The sequence below is a fragment of the Rhinoraja longicauda genome, chromosome 16, assembly GCF_053455715.1.
Source record: "Rhinoraja longicauda isolate Sanriku21f chromosome 16, sRhiLon1.1, whole genome shotgun sequence".
Taxonomy (NCBI): domain Eukaryota; kingdom Metazoa; phylum Chordata; class Chondrichthyes; order Rajiformes; family Arhynchobatidae; genus Rhinoraja; species Rhinoraja longicauda.
This window is the reverse complement of record NC_135968.1, coordinates 14,359,783-14,382,574: the sequence shown is the minus strand read 5'-3', so window position 1 is coordinate 14,382,574 and position 22,792 is coordinate 14,359,783. Positions and strand designations below refer to the sequence as shown.

The 22,792-nt window shown below is 43.0% G+C and overlaps 2 protein-coding genes across 4 annotated transcripts in view; one reads left to right on the top strand and one right to left on the bottom strand.

Moving 5' to 3' along the window:
• LOC144601244 (catenin alpha-3-like) overlaps positions 1-22,792 on the top strand; it is a 928,496-nt gene that overhangs the window by 238,255 nt on the left and 667,449 nt on the right. The gene's annotated exons all lie outside the window — the stretch shown is intronic.
• LOC144601246 (leucine-rich repeat transmembrane neuronal protein 3-like) overlaps positions 1-22,792 on the bottom strand; it is a 205,715-nt gene that overhangs the window by 62,714 nt on the left and 120,209 nt on the right. The window lies entirely within an intron of this gene.

Below are 22,792 nucleotides of genomic sequence, written 5' to 3'. Positions count from 1 at the left end.
TTCTCAGAGAAAATCCACGCAGGTCACGGGGGGAACGTATAAACTCTGTACAGACAAGCACCCGTGGCCAGGATTGGCCCCAGGTCTCTAGCACTGTAAGCAGCTCTTTCACTGTGCCACCGTGCCGTATATTGAAGGTATTGCCAAAAGTATTGACCAGAATCTTGAATGAAAGAAATACTGTGCCTAACCATAAGGATCCCAGACCCCTGAGATCTTCAAAACTGCTGGCATCACCTCTTTCCTCAATAAAACAACTTTTGACTCCTCTGGCCTCGCAACGTTTTTTGTACCCCAAGTGTAGACACTTCCCAAATTTCTTGAATTTCTTGTACTTTCCAAACAATTCCAAGAACTGATGAATACTCCAAATAGTATTCATCCCCGTCATTACCCCAGTCAAAACCACTGCCATTATGCACAAGCCTAACAAAGGTAATGTTTCTCTGCACGTTTGTGGTCTGCCTGCAAGCCTTTAGCATGCTTTGCCCGGCTATTTACTATCACATGTTTCTTCTAGTTGGATGGCACAGTGGCACATCTAGTAGAGTTGCTGCCTCACAGCGCTCGGGACCCGGGGCCCATTCAGATCTCCGATTACCCCAGTGTGAAATTTACACATTCTCCTCAGACCGTTTAGGCTTCTTCCAGATGCTCCGGCTTCCTCCCACATTCCAAAGACATGCGGGTTTATAGGTTAATTGGCCAGAGTAATTTCCCCCGAAGATGTAGGTGAGTGGTAGAATCCTGGGGGCTGTGAGGAATTGATGAGGGGAGAACTAAAAAAAGATAGGATGAATGTAAATGGATGGTTAAGGGTTGGTGCAGACTTGGTGGGCAGAAGAGCTGTTTCCATGCTGTATCTTTCTCTGACTCTGTGAGCATGTCTAATATCATCCAGTAGAAACAAGGAACTGCAGTTGCTGGTTTATGCAAGAGGACCCAAAGTGTTGGTGTAAGGCAGCATCTCTGGAGAACATGGATAGGTGACGTTTCGGGTTGGTACCCTTCTTCTAAAATCATCCACATGGCTGGAATCACTCAGGCTTGCTTCTATCCTTATGTTAACCAGAGAATTATTCCAATGGCTGCTTTCCCGTGCTTCCCTCTTACCAAGGAGCCATCTTGTCTTCCTCTGACACTCTCATCTATATGATCCTACAGCATCTGAAAACGCAGAATTATTATCGACATGGACACAGTCTCACCACTCTACCTAAATTTTCAGATTGTTTGTTTGACATCCAACATTGGATGAGCAGAATTTTAATCAACTGAACAACATGAGTTCTTCCCCCTTTTTTGGTTCTTGTTCTCCAGCAACTGATTCAATCTCTCCCCCTGCTAACTGCGGGTGTTGTCTGTACTCTGTTTGTACGTTCTCCCTGTGACCACATGGGATTTCTCTGGGTGCTCCGGTTTCCTCCCACATTCCAAAGACATGCTTTCAACTGATGCTACTTTTTCCGATAAGCTGACATTCCAGGTCATCCTGTGGTGTTAGTTCTGAATCATTTCCAAAGTCCTGACCAATATTCATCCCTCAGTCAACATTATTTTATCATATCACACTCACATTACTATTTGGGGTTTGGTTTCATGTAATTTTTTTCCTGTATCGCTACTCTAATAATATTTCAAAGAGTACTCTCACGGATATGTAGTTCTTTGGAATATCCTTAGTTGATAAAAAAACTCTTTTGGCAAAGCATTTTTTCTTTAATTGATGAAGTTCATTCCAAATGTTATGACATTGGTGTATAACTGTTATAATATGATGAGCATGGAAAGGGAAGGAACTCTACCAAGCAATCGTTTTGAAATTTGAAGCTTGCTATTTATATTCAATACTTTCCATAAATCTCGTTAAATTTACATAAATGTTGTTGTCCTAATTCTATCCATATGAGCCATTGAGAGCCTTATTTCCAAATGAATGAACCTCTATTGCAGTCTTTTCAAGTCAATTAGACAAGCACGCTGCAACAAAACATTTCAGAGGTTTTCATTCAGTGAAACCTATAATTTTCGCCGCATGCTTTGAGTGGTGATGAACAACAGGCTACAGTTGGAAAGCAATTTAACAGGTACTGATTTTACTGAATTAGTAACAGTTTTCAAATTAGTATCACACTTTGGATCATAAAATATACATTAATTCAATTGAAACTTATAGGAGATCATTCTAAAAAGCAGCTATCATCATCAAAGTAATAAAAAGTTATGCTTAAGCTCTAAGTCTCAAGCTTTAAGTCTAGGATCCAGTTGCAAATTGGAGTACAGAGACCCAGGCCTTCTAACTTGGTGATGAGCTTGAAGGGGATGACAGTGCTGAATGCTGAGGTGCAGTTGATGAACAGCAGCCTAAAATGTCCTTGTATTCTAAATGGTCCAGGGCAGAGAGGAGAGTCATTGAGATCGCATCTACTGTTGGCATGTTGCGGTGATAGGCGGATTGAAAGGGATCTAGTTCATTTCTGTGCAGGAGTTGATTTGCGCTTTAACGGAATCTTTTGAAGTACTCTAAAATGAACTTCGGTGATGTAAGTGCTACAAGATGGTTGTCATTGAGGCAGGTCACTGTGGTCTTACTGGGCACTGGTATGATAGATGCCCTTTTGAAGCAGGTGAGAACTTCAGACCGCAGAAGCGAGAGATTGAAGATGTCCTTGAACACTGTAGCCCATCGGTCCACACAGGTCTTTGGTACTCGGCCAGGGCTGGACACTTTTAGAATATTCATCCTCTTGAAGGACCCTCTGACATTGGCCTCAGAAACAGAGATCACAGGGCCTGTGAGGTGCGTTGTGTAGCTGTGTCATTGTTCTCTCTTTCAAAGTGAGCATAGAACACCTGTTGAGGTCATCTGTAAGTGATGCGTCATTGCCTCTTGTGCTGCCCGGTTTCACCATGTCGGAGATGCTGGCTTGCAAGCTCTGCGGCAGCTGTCGAGCGTCCGTCTGTGACTCCAGCTTAGCTCCTAATTGTCTCTTAGCACTCTTGGCGGCCTTCACAAAGTCATACTGGACTTCTTGTGTGATACTGGATCGCCAGTTTTAAACACCACAGCCTAAACCCTCAGCAGTTTATGAGTCTCCTGGTTCAACCGGGGCTTCTGGTTGTGGAAGACTCAGGAAGGCATATTCATTCAGATCCGTTGATTAAATCTTAAACCTGGACCAGTCCACTGACTTGAAGCAATCCCTTAACTGCTCCTCTGACCAGCTCTTCCTAGTGTTCTTCGTCGGTGCCATGTTCTTCAGTCTCTGCCTGTACACAGGAAAAAGAAGCACAGCCAGGAGGTCTTTTTTTTCCAAAGTGGGGGCTAGGGATAGAGCAGTTGGCGTTCCTGATGATGGTATAGCAATTGTCGAGTGCTTTAGGTCCTCTGATGTTGATGTTGATTTGGACCTGAATCTCACAAAATGGCGCCGGAAACATGGTGACTCTTGCATATTGTCTCAGTGTAATTCATTGTTCTTACACTCTGGTACTTAATTATGATTGTCCCTGTGTATAATAAGACTTTTTACTGTATCTATATATATATATATATCAATAAATATCAATAAATATATATCAATAAAGCATCCGGCTGTATATATATGATATGATGATATGATGATATCATTGAATCATTGATATGTTGATGGTAGTTTGGCTGTTACTCAAAGTAGACAATAGACAATAGACAATAGGTGCAGGAGTAGGCCATTCAGCCCTTCGAGCCAGCACCGCCATTCAATGCGATCATGGCTGATCACTCTCAATCAGTACCCCGTTCCTGCCTTCTCCCCTGAAAGGCTTTTGCAAATACTAGGGTAGATTATTACAGACATGTTTTCTTCCTTAAAGGGAAGTAAGATGATATATGCATCACTTACTTCCTGCTGTAATTCCTTTTCCTGTATGAAGAAGCAATGGATTATTAAAAATGGACGAAATCCAAAGACCTGCGTGCCTAAAAACTGCAACTTGTTATACAGGTAGTTCTGTTGTAACGCAACAGTTGTGTTTTAACGAAACCTTTATAGAAAATTGAGTTTTAAATGCATTATGTCCATGGATAAAAGTGGGCTAGGCACTAGAGCATTTCAGACTTGCAATGACAAAGTTATTTTTTCCTACAGGATTTTCAAATACAAAGGTCTTTTCAATAGCTCTGTTATGTTAATTGTCAACATATCCGATTGCCTGTCAATTTCCATGGTCACCCGCTGTGAAACTGACAGTGTCCCAACGAGACAATAATATCTGATTACTGTTGGGAGGTTGCATGGAAATAATTTTTTGCCTTGAATTTTTTCTCCCCAAGACAGCTTTTTTTTTCTGCTCGTCAATTTCCGTAGTAACTTTTAAGTGGTTCTCTCAGAATGTAGAACATAGAAAAGTACAGCACAGGAAGAAACCAAACATACATAGTTCCAAGATAAACTAACTGCATTCGGATGCTCATGATCCATACCTCCCCATTCCCTGCATATCCACGTGCCTATCTGAAAGCCTTTAACCTCCACTATCATATCTGCGTCCATCATCAACCCCGGCAGCACGTTCCAGGCACCCACCACCCTCTGTGTAAAAAAACTTGATCCACACATCTATATGCTAAAACTCTCGTTTGTTTGTTTGTTTGTTCCTGAACTACAGCCAAAACGGTACACGATAGCGCGACAATTTTAGGCCCACCTTACTCACCGTCGTCCCTTTGGTGCTAATGGAAGAAGTTTCATTGAAATCGGTGTTATATTTTTAAAGTTATTCACATTTTAAAGTTTAAATCTATCCCCAAGGGAGAGAGGGGGAGGGAGGGAGGAAGGGAGGACAAGGGGGGTTGAAGGGGATGGAGTAGGGGGGAGGGGAAGGGAAGGAGGGGGAGGGGGTGGAGGGAGGGGGAGGGAGGGGGGAGGAAGGGGAGGTGCGAGGGGGAAGGAGAGGGTGCTGCACCGATGCAGGAGAGGTTTGGGCCCAATGGGTCCACTTGATCTAGTCCCCTTTAAACTTTGCCCCCCCGTGCCTTAAACCTATGCCCTCCAGTCTTTGACATTTTCACCCTGGGGAAAAAGGTTCTGACAATCTACCCTAACTATGCCTCTGATAGGTTTTTACAATGCTATCAGGTCTCTCTGCAACCTCTGGCATTCTCGAGATAACAATCCAATTTTGAGAAAACAACTCAAGCTTGATCCCGATTAAAAACACATTGTAACCAATTTGGTCCACGTCATTCAAATAGTGTTCTCTAGTTAGTCCATCGCGTTACATCCAATTAGTGTTAAGGAAACCCGCGTTACAGCAACTACCTGTTCCGTTTCATGAAGTGCAGATTCTAGACCAGCGTTCCTCGGAACCCTAGGGTTCCATGAGAGGTCGCTAGGAGTTCCGAGAGAAATGGTGATAAATAGGCTCATCATATCTAAATGCATTTTTGAGTCATTTTTGTGTTTAATTTCGCAATAAACTTGAGAAAAACGTTAGTTATTTTTTGCTTAAACCAGTTATCAGAAAAATATATGATGTTTGCCTTATGAACTTTAAGCTTATGAAAGAGAAAGAAAGAGATTAATAAAGATATATAATAATTTTTATGTAGGGGATCCACGAGACATGAAAATTATTTCAAGGGTTCCGCAAGGGTAAAAAGGTTGAGAAACCCTGCTCTCGACACATTTAAGATCAAGCTTTGCATTTCCCACATGTTGTTCAATTAGAGTTAAGCATTAAAAAAAAATAAAAAAATGGAAACATTCAGCCGATCAGATAGCATCTGTGGAAAGAGAAATAAATGTAACCATTAAATCTATTTCTCTTTTGACAGGTTCTTCCTGATCTGCTATTTCCAGGATTTTCCATTTTGTTTCAGATTTCCAGCATTTGCAATTTTTGGTCGATATTTAATCTGTCATTACTGCCTCTTCTGCCTCATGTTAAGACTTTGATTTATCAAGATGTGGACTGAGACTAGAAGACTGGCCTCAGATATCTGAGATAAACACAAAATGCTGGATTAACTCAGTGGGTCAGGCAGCATTCCCGGAGAAAAGGAATAGGTTATGTCTCAGGTTGAGACCCTTCTTCAGGCTGAGAGTCAGTGGAGAGGGAAACTAGACCAAACTAGAATGCAAGATATCTGAATTTATTTTCAGCCCAGACAAAGCAAAGAATTGGTGGACTTTAGCCTTTGTTCCCTGAGTATGTGGGAGCTGAACCCAGTTCCTGGTGAAACGACGCAGCCGCATGGTCGGTGAGTGCGGTGGTTGTTTGACAAAAGGTCCCATTTGGCTTCTGCGATCAGACTGTGAAGATCAGGCAGGCTCAGCAACTGGAACATTCTCTTCAGCAAGTTTGACTTTCCATTTGTGGAGGCTGGGCGTTGTCAAGGGGGCAAGCATGTTGAAATATTACATTTGCCTACTGCTCTCATACTGACCACTGGGTGAAAATTAGTTTCAAATATTTCATGTCAGTTTGTTCATTGCAGTAAGAATTTTGCAATGATCAAGCTCACGGCAGTGTCCGGTGTAAGTGATACATCGATGGTGATGCATCCTCCATCTCTGCTTTCAAATAAATCAGTGTGGCTGATCCAGTGAGATGAGTCCTGGCAGGCACATGGAAGCACAGATAACTGCTGATCCATTTTATTACCACACCGCTGATGGGTCCCATTATGTTGTGATGTGCGTAATTAATTGAAGGCTGATTTGGTGGTGATACTATTAATAGTTCCTCTCGGGGAGCATTCTTGCACATTGCGCAACTGACTGTTCCCAGATGCAGAACACCTGACATGGGAAAAGGCTCCGCTGCCGATGCCGATGCCCTGGGAACATGCGGGCAGCAGAAGGCCGCCAGGTCTATCTGTGCTGTTGCATCCATGGAGAAGAGGTCTGATTTCTAATCAAGTCATTAGCAGAAAGAATATGCAGGGGAATAACTGAGGGCAGAGTTGGCATAAGAATTTCCATTGGCTGTTTGACAGCACAGGGAATCTGAAACTTCTTTTTGTTAATTACAATACGATATGATACGATAGAACTTTATTTATCCCAGGAGGGAAATTGATCTGCCAACAGTCATAGAAAACAGGTGCAGGAGGAGGCCATCCGGCCCTTCGAGCCGGCACCGCACAGTCATAAAACACAAGATACATGAAATTAAAGTGACGAGTGGAAAGGGTTGTGGATGTGCAAAGATTGTGGGGGGGGGGGGGGGGGGGGGGGAGGGGAGGGGAGTCTACCTCATGACAGAAGGGGGAGGAGTTGTACAGTTGTACAGTTTGAGAAGAAGTTGGGAAGAAAGATCTCCTGTGGCATTCTGTACTGCATCTTGGTGGAACCAGTCTGTTGCTGAAGGTACTCCTCAGATTGACCAGTGTGTCACGGAGGGGGTGAGCTGTATTGTCCAAGATGCTCCGCAGTTTGAGGAGCATCCTCCCCTCCAAGACCACCTCCCATGAATCCAACTCTGCCCTCAGGACCAGCCTTCCTGATGAGCTTGTTAATCCTGTTAAGGAAGTTCCTTACTGTGTGTTATGTTCCCATAAGAAGCTGTTGTCTGTTCCATTGTGATCGCAATTATTTTCTGTACCAATTCCATAATTTTGGCTTCCATGTGCTCCTTTCATAAGGTTTGGGAACATCAAAAGTGTCATCAGATAAGGGGTGATCTTATTGAGGTGTATAAAATCATGAGAGGAATAATTTTTGTAGATTTTTGACAGAGTCTCTTGCCCAGAGCAGGCAAATCGAGGACCAGAGGCCATAGGTTTAAGGTGAGGGGGAAAAGATTTAATATGAATCTGATGTGTAACTTTTTCACACCAACGGTGGTGGGTGTATGGAACAAGCTGCCAGAGGAGGTAGTTGTGGCAAGGAATTTTAAGCATTTAAGAAACAGCACATGGATAGGACAGATTTGGAGGGATATGGATCAAATGAGGGCAGATGGGACTAGTGTAGCTGGGTCATGTTGGCTGGTGTGGGTAAGTTGGGCTGACGGGCCTGTTTTCACATTGTATCATTCTACGACTCTATGACTCAATAGTTTTGCCTCCATCTACCCCCAAAGTGGACATAAGATTCAATCACACTATTAAATGATTAAATATTCAAGTTGGGTTTTCTATATTTTTTGCACATTAGGGGTGTCATGAGGAAGCCAGAATCAGATAGCCGTCTTTGTCCATTATGTTGTCAGATGATCAGGAGTTGCACATTAGCCAGACTTAGGTTTAGTTCCTGCGAAGAGCCAGTTGGGCCTTTACGCTCACTTGGCAGGTTTATGGCCACCATTACTGATTAATTATTTTTATTACATTTTTATTTAATTGAATTTAAATTCCCATGCTGCCATGAGAGATTTGAACTCCAGCCTCAGGATTATTGCCGAGGCATTGCAGATTATAAGCAGTCATACACAATAACTCAGTTTGGAGACTGCGTGCACCACCGGTCATTTTCTGACTGGTGCATGGAAACTGCATTAAGAGGTTAGAATTGTCAAATGACCGGTGAAAGAACAGGGCTTTAGCAGAAGGAGGCAGGAGGATCTCGGGATAACATTGCAGACTTCTGCCCAATGGATTTGGGAACTTTAGTCTGGGCAGATTGAAGAAATGTGGATGCTTCACTTCACATCCTATCCTGGCTAGGTAGAAGATACTCCAGGTTCTAGGTACACCTTCAGCCAGTAAAACTGAATGATCCTCTAAATGTTTTGGAGTGATAAATATCCACGATCCTCAAAAATGGCCTATATTGCAGTAATGGCTTACCACTCCTCTTGATTATAGAGCTGCTCCTGGCTGGTGTGGAAGGTAATTAATGAATGATTGTCTTTTGAAAGCAAGCACATTTTAGTCTGTACCCTAAGGGATCCCATATATTATGTAACTAAAGGACATTATATATTTTTTGTTAGACTGGCTTCTGACCTTTAGCATTGTTATTCATCAGCAGGAACACCCATGTCGATTCAGATTTGTTAGCCCATTCAGCCAACTAAGTATCTTATATGTTTATCATTTGTTATTATTTGGTCTTTTAATGTACTCAAACCACTGGTTCTAAGATGTCTTGTACACATTGGCTGCCTTGCAGCAGTGGCCCAGTGTTTTTGTATATATTTTCAGGATCTGGGCATTCCTATTAAGGCTCACATTTATTGCTTATTCGTAATTGATCTTATGATGGTGGTCATGTTTTGCATTCTTGCTTTGCTGCAGTCCTTCTGGTGAAGATACTCCAATAATACTATCAGGGAGGCAATTCCAGGATTGAGATCTAGTTAGCATGAAGACCGGGTAAAACATTTCCCTGTGAGAACAGTGGGTGACTTGGAGGAACACGTAGGTGGTGGTGTTCCCATATGCTTGCTGCCTGGTCCTCTCTGTGGTTGAAGTGATCATTTGGGATGTGCTTTCAGATTAGCCCAGGTAAGTTATGACAGTGTGATTCGTAGATGATACATACTGCATCCTTTGTACAATTGGTCCACAGTGAATGTACAGCATGATGGACGGGCTGGTAGTATCATGTTTAGTATAGTATCAACCGGATCGTTGAGTTTTGTTTAGTTTAGAGATACAGTGAGGAAACAGGCCCTTCGGCGCACCTAGCCTGCACCGACCAGCGATCCCCGGACATTAACACTATCCTACACACACTAGGGCCAATTTTACATTTATACCAAGCCAATAACCTAGGTTATAGGTTTGTTCACCTCCTGCACCTAGGTTTGTACGTCTTTGGAGTGTGGGAGGAAACCGAAGATCTTGGAGAAAACCCACACGGTCGCGGGGAGAACGTACAAACTCCATACAGACAGCACCCGTAGTCAGGATCGAACCGGATCCCTGGTGCTGTAAGCGCTGTACGGCAGCAACTCTACCGCTGCGCCGCCGTGCCGGCCCAAATAGTATCAGCTTTCTTGAGTGTGTTGGAGGTCCACTCATCCAGGGACGAGGAGAGAGTAGTTTATTAATACTTGCATCTTGTAGATGTTGTAAAGGCTTTTGGGAGCCAAGAGGTGAGTCACTCACTGCAGGGCACCCACCTTCTGAGCCTGAGTGAACAGAACGACCAATGGGAAGTCTGCTTAACCAATTAAATTGAGAAATAAACAAAGAAAGCAATTGAGCAGGGGAGGCGAATTAGAGTGGGTGAATTTGGTGTCAAATCAGGTATGGAATGAGAAAACAGTGGGTGTAATTTGCATCTACTGTGCAAACACAGCAATGTCATGTCACTCAAATTCACCCAAATTGTTTCAGTTGAATCAGAGTGAAATTTATTTGCAGCACCATCAACAGTTTTATTCTACATTCTATTCTCTGCCACCTCTCTAAACTAATACCGCATCCCTTCACACAGTGGAAGTCAACCTCCACTTCACCACTGAAGTGTTGAGCCGGCACAGTGGCCTGAATCTGTGAGCTGGGACAGTCACAGTGGGAGAGGCGCCTTCTAATTTTGTGGAGAGTGATAATTTGCTCCACCACATTACTTCTAAAGCCATGAAGTCAAAAGCTCATCGAGTTCAAGGGCAGCATTTTGCACATTCGAGGCCATCGCGTCCATTATGTCCACTGACCCAACACTTCCTAATATGTTTCTGATTCATATTTCCCTCATTTTGAATGGTTGGTTTTCACATTGCTCTGATTAGTGTCGCATTATATCATATCATATCATATATATACAGCCGGAAACAGGCCTTTTTGGCCCTCCAAGTCCGTGCCGCCCAGCGATCCCCGTACATTAACACTATCCTACACCCACTAGGGACAATTTTTACATTAACCCAGCCAATTAACCTACATACCTGTACGTCTTTAGCATTGCTAAAGGTGTTAGTGGATGTGTGATTTCTGGGGTACCACATCAGAAGGGGAACACTGCAACTGCCCATGGATATTGGGGCCATGTCAATGGATAGTTTTAAGGTGGTGACTGACAGATTCCTGATTAGGAAGGATGTCAGGGATTATGGGGAGAAGGCAGGAGAATGGGGTTTAGAGGGAAAGATAGATTGAATTGTGGAGTAGACCCGATGGGCCGAGTGGCCTAATTCTGCTCCTAGAACGTATGAAACTTATGCTGCCTGACCCGCTGAGTTACTCCAGCACTTTGTGTCATTTCACCTAAGTGCCAAATCTAGGTGCTAATGCCACTAGTTGCACCAGCAAGCCCTTCTTCACCAGCTGCCACACCTTCCGGTTGTCATGGCTGTTGTTGCAACTCACCTGGTAGCCCCCGGCTGGTTAGATCTTATGTCACTTCATAGGAAGGCAGAGCCTGAAATGTGGAGAACTGCTGGCAATATCCTCGTCATGGGCCGGCTTATCTCCCACGTACGTGCCTACGCGCTGCAACGTGAATGTCCGTGATAAGCTGGAGCTCGAATGCTGGGGAATCTGACTTCCTATTCTGCCACTGGACTCTCTGCCAAATATGAGGAAGTGGAGCAAGGATCTCCTGAGCTGAGGGGCTAGATACAAAATGCATCCGGTCTCTCAGTTTTATTCTAGCAGTGAGGTTGATCAACGAGATTTAAAAAAAAATTGTGCACTTTCACTCAATTTAAAACAAATTTGGTGGCTTAAGTGTTTAAGTAAATTATTAGGGTGGCATGGTGGTGCAGTGCTTCCTTAAAGCACCCACGACCTGGGTTTGGTCCTGACTACAAATGCTAACTGTACAGAGTTTGTATGTTCTTCCTGTGGCCGCGTGGGTTTTCTCCGGGTGCTCTGGTTTCCTCCCACACTCCAAAGACGTGCAAGTTTGTAGTTTAATTGGCTTCGATAAATTGTCCAGAGTGTGTAAGATAGTGTTAGTCTACGGGGATTGCTGGTTGGTGCGGACTTGGTGGGCCGAAGGACTTGTTTCCGCATTGTATCTCTAAACTAAACTATTGTTTTTTGAAACGTTTTTGCTATTAACGCTGTTTTAAAATTACATATCCATTTGGCTGTTTTCAATCATCCATGATTATCAGAGAAATTTCAAAGCAGTTCAAAGGCAGCAGGCTGTGAAAAAACACTCAAGACAATCTGGGGGCAGGGCCCAGGATCTACATCGCTGTTTATGTCTGCTTCAGTTTGTGGATCTGTCATGATAGCTAGGTCTCCAGTTCAACCTGTAATGTGAAACTGCAACAATAAATGCAGAAATAGGGATGGCCTAGGGTGACGAGGACAGGCACGGATGATGAGTTCATTATATGACCTGTCATGAATATTCTTAAATATGTTACACCCCTGAAGCAACTTCTCAAACACATTGACCAATTAAATTGAAATATCAAACTTGCCTCGGACCAACAAGATAATTTTTCAGAAAGTGCATGCATGTGTCACAATAATTCGGAGGCTCATTGACGAACATCATGTGGTATTGTGCTCAGGCACCGGGCCCCCAAGGGAATGAAGACAAATATTCATCTCTGTGTGATGAAAGGAAGACGTGTTTTTATCTGGACAAACCCCTGCACTGAAAACTCTGAAAGCTCATCGGTGTGGTAAATAAAATCGTGAAACCAGTTTCTCTGTCATGGTTGAGTAACAAAGTCTCCCACTGCCTTTCTCAGTACTCTCGGATGGAAGAGGCAGGGTTCAGGGCTCAGTAATTTGTCCTTGCTGACAAGTCGAACTGCACGTGGATATTCCCTCTATTGGCAATGTTGTGACATAAAGCCTCGAATTTTAGCCCTTCATGTTGATTGGAACTGGATTGGATTTCTTCCTCCTGTGGAGATGTGCCCTGACCCCAGCAAACCTCTTCCACCTTGGGAATCTCACATGCAAGAGGCAGACTCTGCAATGTAGAAAACTCACCCACGGCATGAAGCTCTGCACGAGGACCTCTAACTTGTAAACATTTACCAGTTGGAGTCAACATAGATTAAGTGTAGAGTGCAGCCTTGAAAAGAAGTGCAGCCAAAAGCAATTATTTTCTCCCCTGACAGTCACACACTTTGACATCCATCAGTAGCAAAGGCACCAACCAATTTCCCCAACCCTGCCATGGGATGAAGACTAATTGCAGCTCTCTCACCATTAGTCCGGCTGAGAGTCAAGAGAGGGACTATGTGCATAGCTCAGCTACTATGGAAGCTAGCTAAGAACACAATTGGGAATGAAATAGAAGAAAAGGTTGATGAAGTGGGGAAAAGGCTCAGGCCACCTGGACCAAACAGACTACTATAAATTCTGAACAAAGGAGAAATGAAGGAATCAGGAGGTTGCTTATTCTTGAATTGAAAGTATCCTCAATAAAAGAATTCTAGTTTATGCCTAAACATGTAACAGTCACATAATCAAAGCCTTGTGTGACCAAAAAATATGAAAAGATAGCACACCAACACTATTTAATTACTGGACCAGAATCTAGAGATGGCTTTGTTGAGGATTTTTGTTATTGAGAAATATATTTTCTGATATCATGATTTTTTGCAGCAAAATTATTTTGTGGGATTCAATGATTGTGGAATGGGCCCAGTGGCAAGTCATTAAGCTCTATTTTGCTCAATCTTTCTCAATTCGTGGTTCCTTTAACCCTGTGCAGTCAACATGCCCTGACGAGGAAAGCTTTTATCATTTAAGCTCGCAGTAGAGTTTCACAGAGTTGAAAGGTGGACACAGAACAGAAAGGAAGACACCAGGAAGTGTCATAGAGTCTTACAGCTCTGATACAGGCCCTTCGGCCTAACTTGATCCAACGGAGAAATCGGATCGGGAGAAAAAAGAAAAGAAATGATGTATAGACTTGTAATGAACACTAGGGTTCCGCTAGAGGTCGCTAGGGGTTTCGTGAGAAATCCCCGCGCCCTGGAAGTCTTCCCGAAAATGTGGCACCTAGGCTGGGCAAGGCAGCCAATCTCAACCTCCTCGGGACTTCCATGGCCAATTTGTCCATTCGGCCGCTAGAGGTCACTAGGAGTTCCGCGGGAAATCCCCCTGCCCTGGATGTCTTTCCGAAAATGTGGCACCTAGGCTGGGTAAGGCAGCCAATCTCGACCTCATCGGGACTTCCTTGGCCGATCGGTGGGTTGAATTTGCAACCTGCGGCCGGGGCTGTGGAACTTCAGCCCAGCCGGAGCCAACACATCTATCCCCATAGCCGGCTCCCTTGGCCGGCTCGATAAACCAGCAAAGCTCTGGAACTAAGAGTGCCAAGAAATCAGTGATGGAACTGTAATGAGTAAATATAAAATTTAAGTGCAAGATTATATAACTAAATTAATTAAGATGGGGTTAAAATATAAAACACAGCAGAAAAGCCAATTGCCACCTTTTTGGGCTGATTATTAATTAGTGAGAACTTACTTCAAAATGTTATTAGTATGCAGTGACATATTCACATTATTTTGTAATGTCCATTTTTACTTTGATATGCACTAAAAGAGGCTTGAAACGAGTAATTTTGTGTCTAAATTTTCCAACTTTTTGACCCCCGGTGGTCCTTCTGTGCAAATGCTTGGCTCTTTTCCTCTTTTTTTTTTACCTCACTCACATGCCTGTTTCCTATCCATGCACTTGTCCAAATATCTTTTAAATGTTGTTATGGTGCCCGCCTCAGATACCTCTTCTGGCAACTCGTTCCATATACCCACCACCCGCTGTGTGGAAAAAGTTGTCCCTCGGGTTCCTTCAAATAAACTCCAGTAACTTGCCTACTTCAAATATTAGGCTCACTGGTCGACTGTTCCCCGGCTTTTCCTTGCAGCCTTTTGTTAAATAAGGAACACTATGAGTCACCTTCCACTATTCTGGCACCTCACCTGTGTGTAATGATGATTCATCTATCTCAGCCAGAGCACCTGCAAAATCTTCTCTGGATTAAAGCCACAATCACATCCAGCATAACAATGAGATCAGAGGAAATAATAGTTGTGATATCATATCAATAGGGTTGCATGACTTCAGTGCTTTTATCGTAGCAATAACAATCACAGCATGGTAAGGAGGAAGGAAAAGAAATCATACAAGCATAAGTAGGAAAAGGCCATATGGGCTCAAGCATGCTCTGCCTCCCAATGAGATCCTGGCTGGTATGACCTTGACATCATTCTGTTTTCCTGCTGTTCCCATTACCTGTTTCCCTTTTAGAAACCTAAACTTGTCTGTTTTGGTCTGAAAATCATTTGACGGTTCACCTTCCACGCTCTTTGGAATAAAGAATATCAAAGATTCACCACCCCCAGAAAGACTAAACTCCTTCTTATTGTAGCATTAAATGCATTACTCTTATTCGGAAACTCTGTCCCCAGTTCTAGATTCCCCCCACGAAGGAAAATGTTGTCTCAGCCGCCTCAGAATCTTATATATTTCAATAAGATCACCTCTCATCCCTCTAAACTCCAGTAATTTTAGGTCCAGCTGCTCAGTCATTCCTCATGACATACCCTTTCATCCAGGAATCAGCCTCTGTGTAAAAAACCTGCCCTGCACGTCTCCTTAAAACTTGCCCCCTCTCACCTTATAGCTTTGCCCTCTAGTGTTGGACAATTCTGCCCTGGGAGAAAGGTTCTGACTGTCTACACCATCTATGCCGTTCTGCAACTTCTCTCCATTCAAACAATGTCCTGCTTATTTATGATTACTACCAAGGCTAATACCCTCACATTTCTTTATTCTCCAAATTTTTACTCACTCATGCTTGTTTGCCATCCTGTCTTCATATGGTAGGCAAATTTGGCTACAATGCACACTTCTACAATGTCCCTTCATCTCAGTTGTTAACATTGATTTATGTAGTCGGAAACCCAGCAAAGCTTCCTGAGGCACTCTACTAGAGACCATAGTGCGCCATTTGCATCATCAGCCTGAAATCGGCTCCCTTCTGGGATCACTTGGAAATTCCCGATGAGAATTCCCGCAGTGGTAATTCCTGACATTCATCCAGCGACAGAGCTACCACTGGGACCACACTGAGAATGCCTGATGTGTAATCACACTAAGGTCACCCCCAAGGATTGCATGTTGAGAATTCATATGGGTAATACCAGCACACTAGACTTCCTCTCGGGATCACATCTTGGAAATTCCTGTTAGAAACTCTTAACATACTTAATTCTCAGCTCTTATTAAATGAATAAGAATGAGTTCTCAGCTTTTTAATTCAACCAGCGTCACCATTTAGTTGCTTAGACAAACCCTGCCCAATAACAAATGGCACAATGTCCACTCTATAAAGAAAAATGTTAGGAACAGAAATAATGTGCCACTTAAACCCTTTTGTGGGGATTTTACCCCTTTGAAAAAAGGGTTCAATGGGTTTGAGCCATTGTTCAAATTATTTTCTGATCAATTGTCAGAAAAAGATACAGGTGGGTTTCAAGCACAGACCTTGGGATATAGATGATGGTCGAGACACTAGTTGTAGACAAGGAGCAGCATAGTGGTACAAGTCTGCAGTCGTCTAACCAATGATTCCACAATAACCATTACGTTTGCTGCCTATTACCACTTTATCTAAAGTTGACACCTGATAGTAATATATAGGAATTTAAAAAGTAGTGAATAAAATTAACTTACTATATTAGAAGCACTGTAGAGAGAAAAGCAATTAGAATTTGAGCCGTAGAAAATATAATGGACATTGTAATGCCATTGCTCTTAAATAGAGATTTTGAAATATGTTATTTCACTGCCAAGTAAAAAAGGACTTCGTGAAAATGAGAACATATCCCAATCAAAATAAAGGAAGATCACTTAGATTTTGTAAAGATATCTGTAATAACGATGAAAGCTATTTTTATGGAAAAAAAGCACTTGAAGAATCACTTGCTGGAGAAAATATTTAAAATGTTTTAAATAGCAGCAAAGTGTGTTCTTGCTCCTATTACTTTGCTGACTGTCTGCAACTCTGGAGCCCACACATCTTAGTCCTATCTCTGCTCTGCTTTATTATTTATTGCTGTGCAATGTTTCAAACCAAAGATAGACACAAAATGCTGGAGTAACTCAGCAGGACAGGGACCATCTCTGGATAGAAGGAATGGGTGACATTTCCAGTTAATATCCTTCTTCAGACAATGTTTCAAACCATTTTGTTTCGGGGCAAATGGCTGACTGTGGTATTGTTGCCACAATGATAGAGAAATCCAAAGGGCACCGGGATCTGTTCAGCCTCTCAAAGTTTAGACACGGGCCTAAAAGTCATGAGTGAAATTAATCTCTTCGGGATTGGCTAAAGACCACAGAGGGGAATCAAATGGATTTGTTCATGCCTCTAAAATTCTCAAGCCTGTCTGAGTTTCCTTTTGCTCAGTTTATCACTCAGAACCCAAGCTCCTCAATGCACCTTGAAGTTTTGCAGAGAAGTAGATTGCACGTGAGCCACCGCCGCTCTGATTGGTTGCTGGTGCTTTCTGCTCAAAGCGCTTCGGTTGTCCTCCGGGGCTTCTTCCCGCTCAAAGCGACAGCCGTCGCCGTCGAGCTGCCGCTTCAGGAGAGGTTTGCACCCAACGGGTCCATGGGTCCTTCTGGCCGCTGCGATGGCCGCCTGGGGCCGGAGTGAGTGACTCCCTCTCCGCTTTCTTCTCCCCCCTTGCCTGGCCCCGGGGGAGACTCTCTGGCCGGCAATGGGTCCACAGGTCGTCAGTTGGGGGATAGTTGCCGGGCCCGCAGGAGAGGTTTAAACCCAACCAAGCCCGGCCCACAGGAGAGGTTTGGACCCAACGGGGGTTACCGGGCCCACAGGAGAGGTTTAGACCCAACAGGGGTTGCCAAGCCCGGCCCGCAGGAGAGGTTTAGACCCAACGGGGTTTACCGGGCCCACAGGAGAGGTTTAGACCCAACCAAGCCCTGCCCGCAGGAGAGGTTTGGACGCAACGGGTCCATGGTCGTCTAGTAAAATATAATGCCAGCATTCAAATGCATAATTCAGCTTGAATTCTTCATTTAATTGTACTTTAATTACATAGTTAAAAGGTCTTCCTAACACAAACAGAAAGTAGTGCTGAACTACTATCTACCTCATTGGTGACCATCAGACTATCCCTGACAGACTTTGCTGGCTTAACCTAGCATGTATCTATATCCTTATAGCCTATACCCTTATCATGTATCTATACACTGTAATGGCTCGATTGTAATCATATATTGTCTTTCTGCTGAATGGATAGAATGCAACAAAGGCTTTGCACTGTACCTCGGTGCATGTGACAATAAACTAAACTGAACTCAACTGAACTGAACTGAGATATCAGATCGAAGGTCCTCATTATTTCCTTAATTCTATGCTTGCACTTTCAGGATAACCATTATCTTCCTTAACAAGCAAATTATCACAGGTTGGGGAATTCTGAAATAAATACAGGAAATGCTGCAAGTGATCCTTCAGTCAGGCAGCATCTGTGGAGGGAGAACTACCTAATATTTCAAGCTGATGATCTTTCAACTATCCCAGTCCCGATGAATTAGCTTTTCTCTTTTCACAGCTGCTACAGGCCAAATATTTATTTGTGGCATTTCCGCTTTTATTTCACACTTTCTTTGTTAGTTAGATTGTTGTTGGTCGGACTATGCTGATTGCTTTGAATGCTAGGCATTTTTCAACAAGAACAGCAACTTCAATTCAAGTTAACCGGTTTGGAATACAATGGGGGTATCCTGAGGTCATGAGAACACGTTGATATAAATGTATAGAATTTGAATGCATGGGACCAGATTGGAAGTGCAGCTCATAGTTCACCATTTCCATTTATGAGCAACTGTAGTAACCTTGGTAATTTGTGGGTGCAAAAATGATAAAATTATATAAAGAGCTTGGTATTGGGAAGCTGCAGTATTGATGAGTGACTGCCAGTAACTCGGAACGTATCGATTTCCTCGACAGTCTTTATTTAAAACGTAAGCCGTTGCTGTCTACAAAGCATATCATGCTTTGGAAATTTTTTATTTTAGGAGAATTAAGCAAACATCAGATAGACAGAAATATAATGCTCTGGAGAACTTTGTACTTTAAGACTTTAAGACTGAAATGTATACAACTGCAAAATCCACAACACGCAATGAGTGAATCAAATATTCAGTAAGGTTTCTGTCAATGTATTGCCTGATTTGTTTGCAATAATATTTGTGGACAAAATAAATAACTCTATAGATTTATACAGAGTATTATATTAGCTTCTACCCTGTGGGATTTCGAAATACCATCCACGTTTCAGTTAAATATCAGTTAAATATCAGGTATTCTAATAGGGCTATAAATAGGCACGTATAATACACCATTGAGAGACGTAAACCATTGTCCTGAAATCAGGTTTCTGAAATTGCTGGCCGGCTCATCTATGAAAATAGATTAGTAAGCAATCTGGTGGGTTTTGTACAATGGTACAACAATGGAATCAACTATATTTTATCCCGACCTCTGCAACCAGAAAGTTTCTGATGCTGCATTTTCACAACTTCACAAATTAAAGACCATTGTAATATAGGGAATATGGTCACAATTGCCACACAGCAAAACGCCCACAACATTGAGATAAGTATCAAGATAATCATAGAGTTATAGCGTGGAAATAGGCCCTTCGGCCCAACTTGCCCATGCCAACCAACTTGCCCCATCTAAGCTAGTCGCATTCAGATTCCTTTGAACCCTTTTCCACCTCTGGTTCTTGATTCTCCTACTATGGGTAAAAGACTGTGAATTTACCAAATCTTGTGTTTTTTTTGTGATCTTGTAAGAGCATCAAATATTGTCCAGGACATGCACCTAGTCTTTAATGGATTGTTACGGAAACGCACATCCATACAGCTCGTAGGAAAGAGACAGGTCTCATGAAGTATCCTAGATATTGCAAGCTATGCCTGAGAACAGGTTTCAAGTGATAAAGTTACAAAGATAAGATCTTGACATCTGAATCTCCTGAGAAGTGCACTATAATGCCCCACCGACAGCTCTGTGACATTGCTTCACCACAAGCTCGGACAGCAAATACTTTGGGGAAATTCACTTAATTACCCCTAAGGGCAACTGCTACCTCAAAGATCCTCGAGCATGCAAAGCCCTACCTATGACTATTGGTTCCTTCAAGCAAGGCTTTCTGGTGATGTTTATCAGCTTTTCTTTATCAGTTTCTGAATGAGGTTCAGGGCTGACGCCCATCAAACTGACCATCCACGATAACAACAGAAAATGTCCGGAAAATCTTAGCAGGTCAGGCAGCATCTGTGCAGAGAGAAACAGTTAGCATTTCAGGTCAAAGACCTTTCTTCAATCGAACTATTTTCTGTTTGAAAAAACTTCAGATGTTGGAAATCAGAAATTATAACATTTTTCCATAACTGTCTGACACCCTGACTGATTCACTTGACATCGGTGTTGTTGCTAGGGGTTTGCAGTTTTCCACAAGGCAAAGGAAGAAGTTTGAATCTAATTATACCCTTCTGCTCAGTGCTCACAACTGCACCATTCTGTTTTGCGAACACAGAGCAGGCGATTGTCGGCGTGATCCTCATCATTATCTGTCTGAACTGTTAGCAAAACTATCAACATGTTGCTCAGGTCTGGCCGAGCACATATCTATGGAGAAAACCATGGAAGGGCCTTCAGCTCAAAAACATTAGAGGACATCAGTCCAGGGCAACACAACCATCAGAGTTAGGATCCGAGTGGTCTGTTCCTGCCTCACTGTACCCACAGTGGTTGCACCACAGAGTCTTAAAAAGAAGGTTTGTAGTTGTATGGTGAGGATGAATGGTTGCACATTGTTAGAAAGATGCATTAACCACATAAATATTAATTATATACATTATTTTTCATCCTGACTCTTAGTCATAAGACCTTTTGCCTTGTGGTAGACAATAAGATCCAATGCTGAGCAATATTGGACTGTGAAAGATTATTTACAAGTACTGTCTATGTTGGGATTGGTGGTGGCACCACCAATGGTTCCTCGCCAAACAGCGATCCCCGCACATTAACACTATCCTACACACACTCGGGACAGTTTGTAGAAAGCCAATTAACTTTCAAGAGAGAGCTGGATAGAGCTCTTAAGGATAGCGGAGTGAGGGGGTATGGGGAGAAGGCAGGAACGGGGTACTGATTGAGAGTGATCAGCCATGATCGCATTGAATGGCGGTGCTGGCTCGAAGGGCTGAATGGCCTACTCCTGCACCTATTGTCTATTGTCTATTGTCTATAATTAACCTACAAACCTGTACGTCATTGGAGCGTGGGAGGAAACCAAAGATTTCGGAGAAAACACGCGCGGTCACGGGGAGAATGTACAAACTCCATACAGACCACACCCATATTCGGGATCGAACCCGGGTCTCTGGCATTGAAAACGCTGTAAGGCAACAACTCTACCACTGTGCCACCATGCCACCCTAAATTAATTAATTTAAATGTTTTTAATTGCTTTTGTGTGTATGTGTGTGCGCATATACATACATGTATTAATAGGTTTTGTTTTGTTTTTTAAATTGTTTTAATAATATATGATTTTAAACAATTTGGTGAGACCTGAAGTGATTTAGAGTTATAGAGTCATAGAGCGATACAGTGTGGAAACAGGCCCTTCGGCCCAACTCGCTCACACCGGCCAACAATGTCCCAGCTACACAGGTCCCACTTGACTACGCTTGGTTCATAATCCCTCCGAACCTGTCCTATCCATGTATCTGTCTCACTGTTTCTTAAATGATGGGATAGTCCCAGCCTCAACTACCTCCTCTGGCAGCTTGTTCCATACACCTACCACCCTTTGTGTGAAAAAGTTACTCCTCTGATTCCTATTAAATCTTTTCCCCTTCACCTTGAACCTATGTCCTCTGGTCCTCGATTCCCCTACTCTGGGCAAAAGACTCTGTGCATCTGCTCGATTTATTCCTCTCATGATTTTGTATACCTCTATAAGATCTCCCCTCATCCTCCTGTGCTCCATGGAATAGAGACCCAGCCTACTCAAACTCTCCCTATATAACCTGATTGGCTTGATTGTAAACATAAGAGCAGGTAACATTTTCATTTTACTTTAAAGGATTTAAAAAAAAGTACTTAAATCCATCGGAACAGTTTTTAAGCGAGTTGATTAATGTATAAACCCCTCAGGAAAGTTGGGGACACAGTGTCAGAATCTGCCATCTGATGCCTGGACCCACTCCAACACATGGGACAGCTGTAGCAGCCAAACCTGGAGGACAATTGGTCCTGTTTAGGGAATATGTGGGAGCCGGTGAGCAGTGGATAAAATCAAACATGATCCCGTCCATGCTGTAGGCATGCCATGTGCACTGAAAAAGACTCTGAGACTCTACAGTGTACTCTACTACCAAAGGCTGGGCAATGCCAGTAGCTGGAAGCTAGTCTTTTTGTTGTTGATGGGAACAGGGAGAAGAAAAGATATACTCCAGATGTACAGGTTTGTAGGTTAATTAGCTTGGTGTAAATGTAAAATTGTTCCTAATGTGTGCAGGGTAGTGTTGACGTGTGGAGATCGCAGACTCGGTGGGCCAAAGGGCCTGTTTTCGCACTGTATCTCTAAATGAAAAATCTAAAGAAGGAATAGCCAGGCTGGGATACGTCTGGCTGCTTATGTTGGCTGCTTTTCCAAAGCAGTGTGAAGTCAATGGAGTCAATGGTGGGAGGTTTGTGTGATGGACTGGGCTACATCTACATCTCTTCGCAATTTCTTGGGGTCTTGGGCAGAGCTCATCCCAAACCAAACTGTGATGCATCCCGACAGTATGCTTTTTATGGTGCATCTGTAGAAGTTTGCAAAAGTCACTGGGGACATGCTGAATTTTTTCCAGGAAGTAAAGGCGTTGGTGTACCAT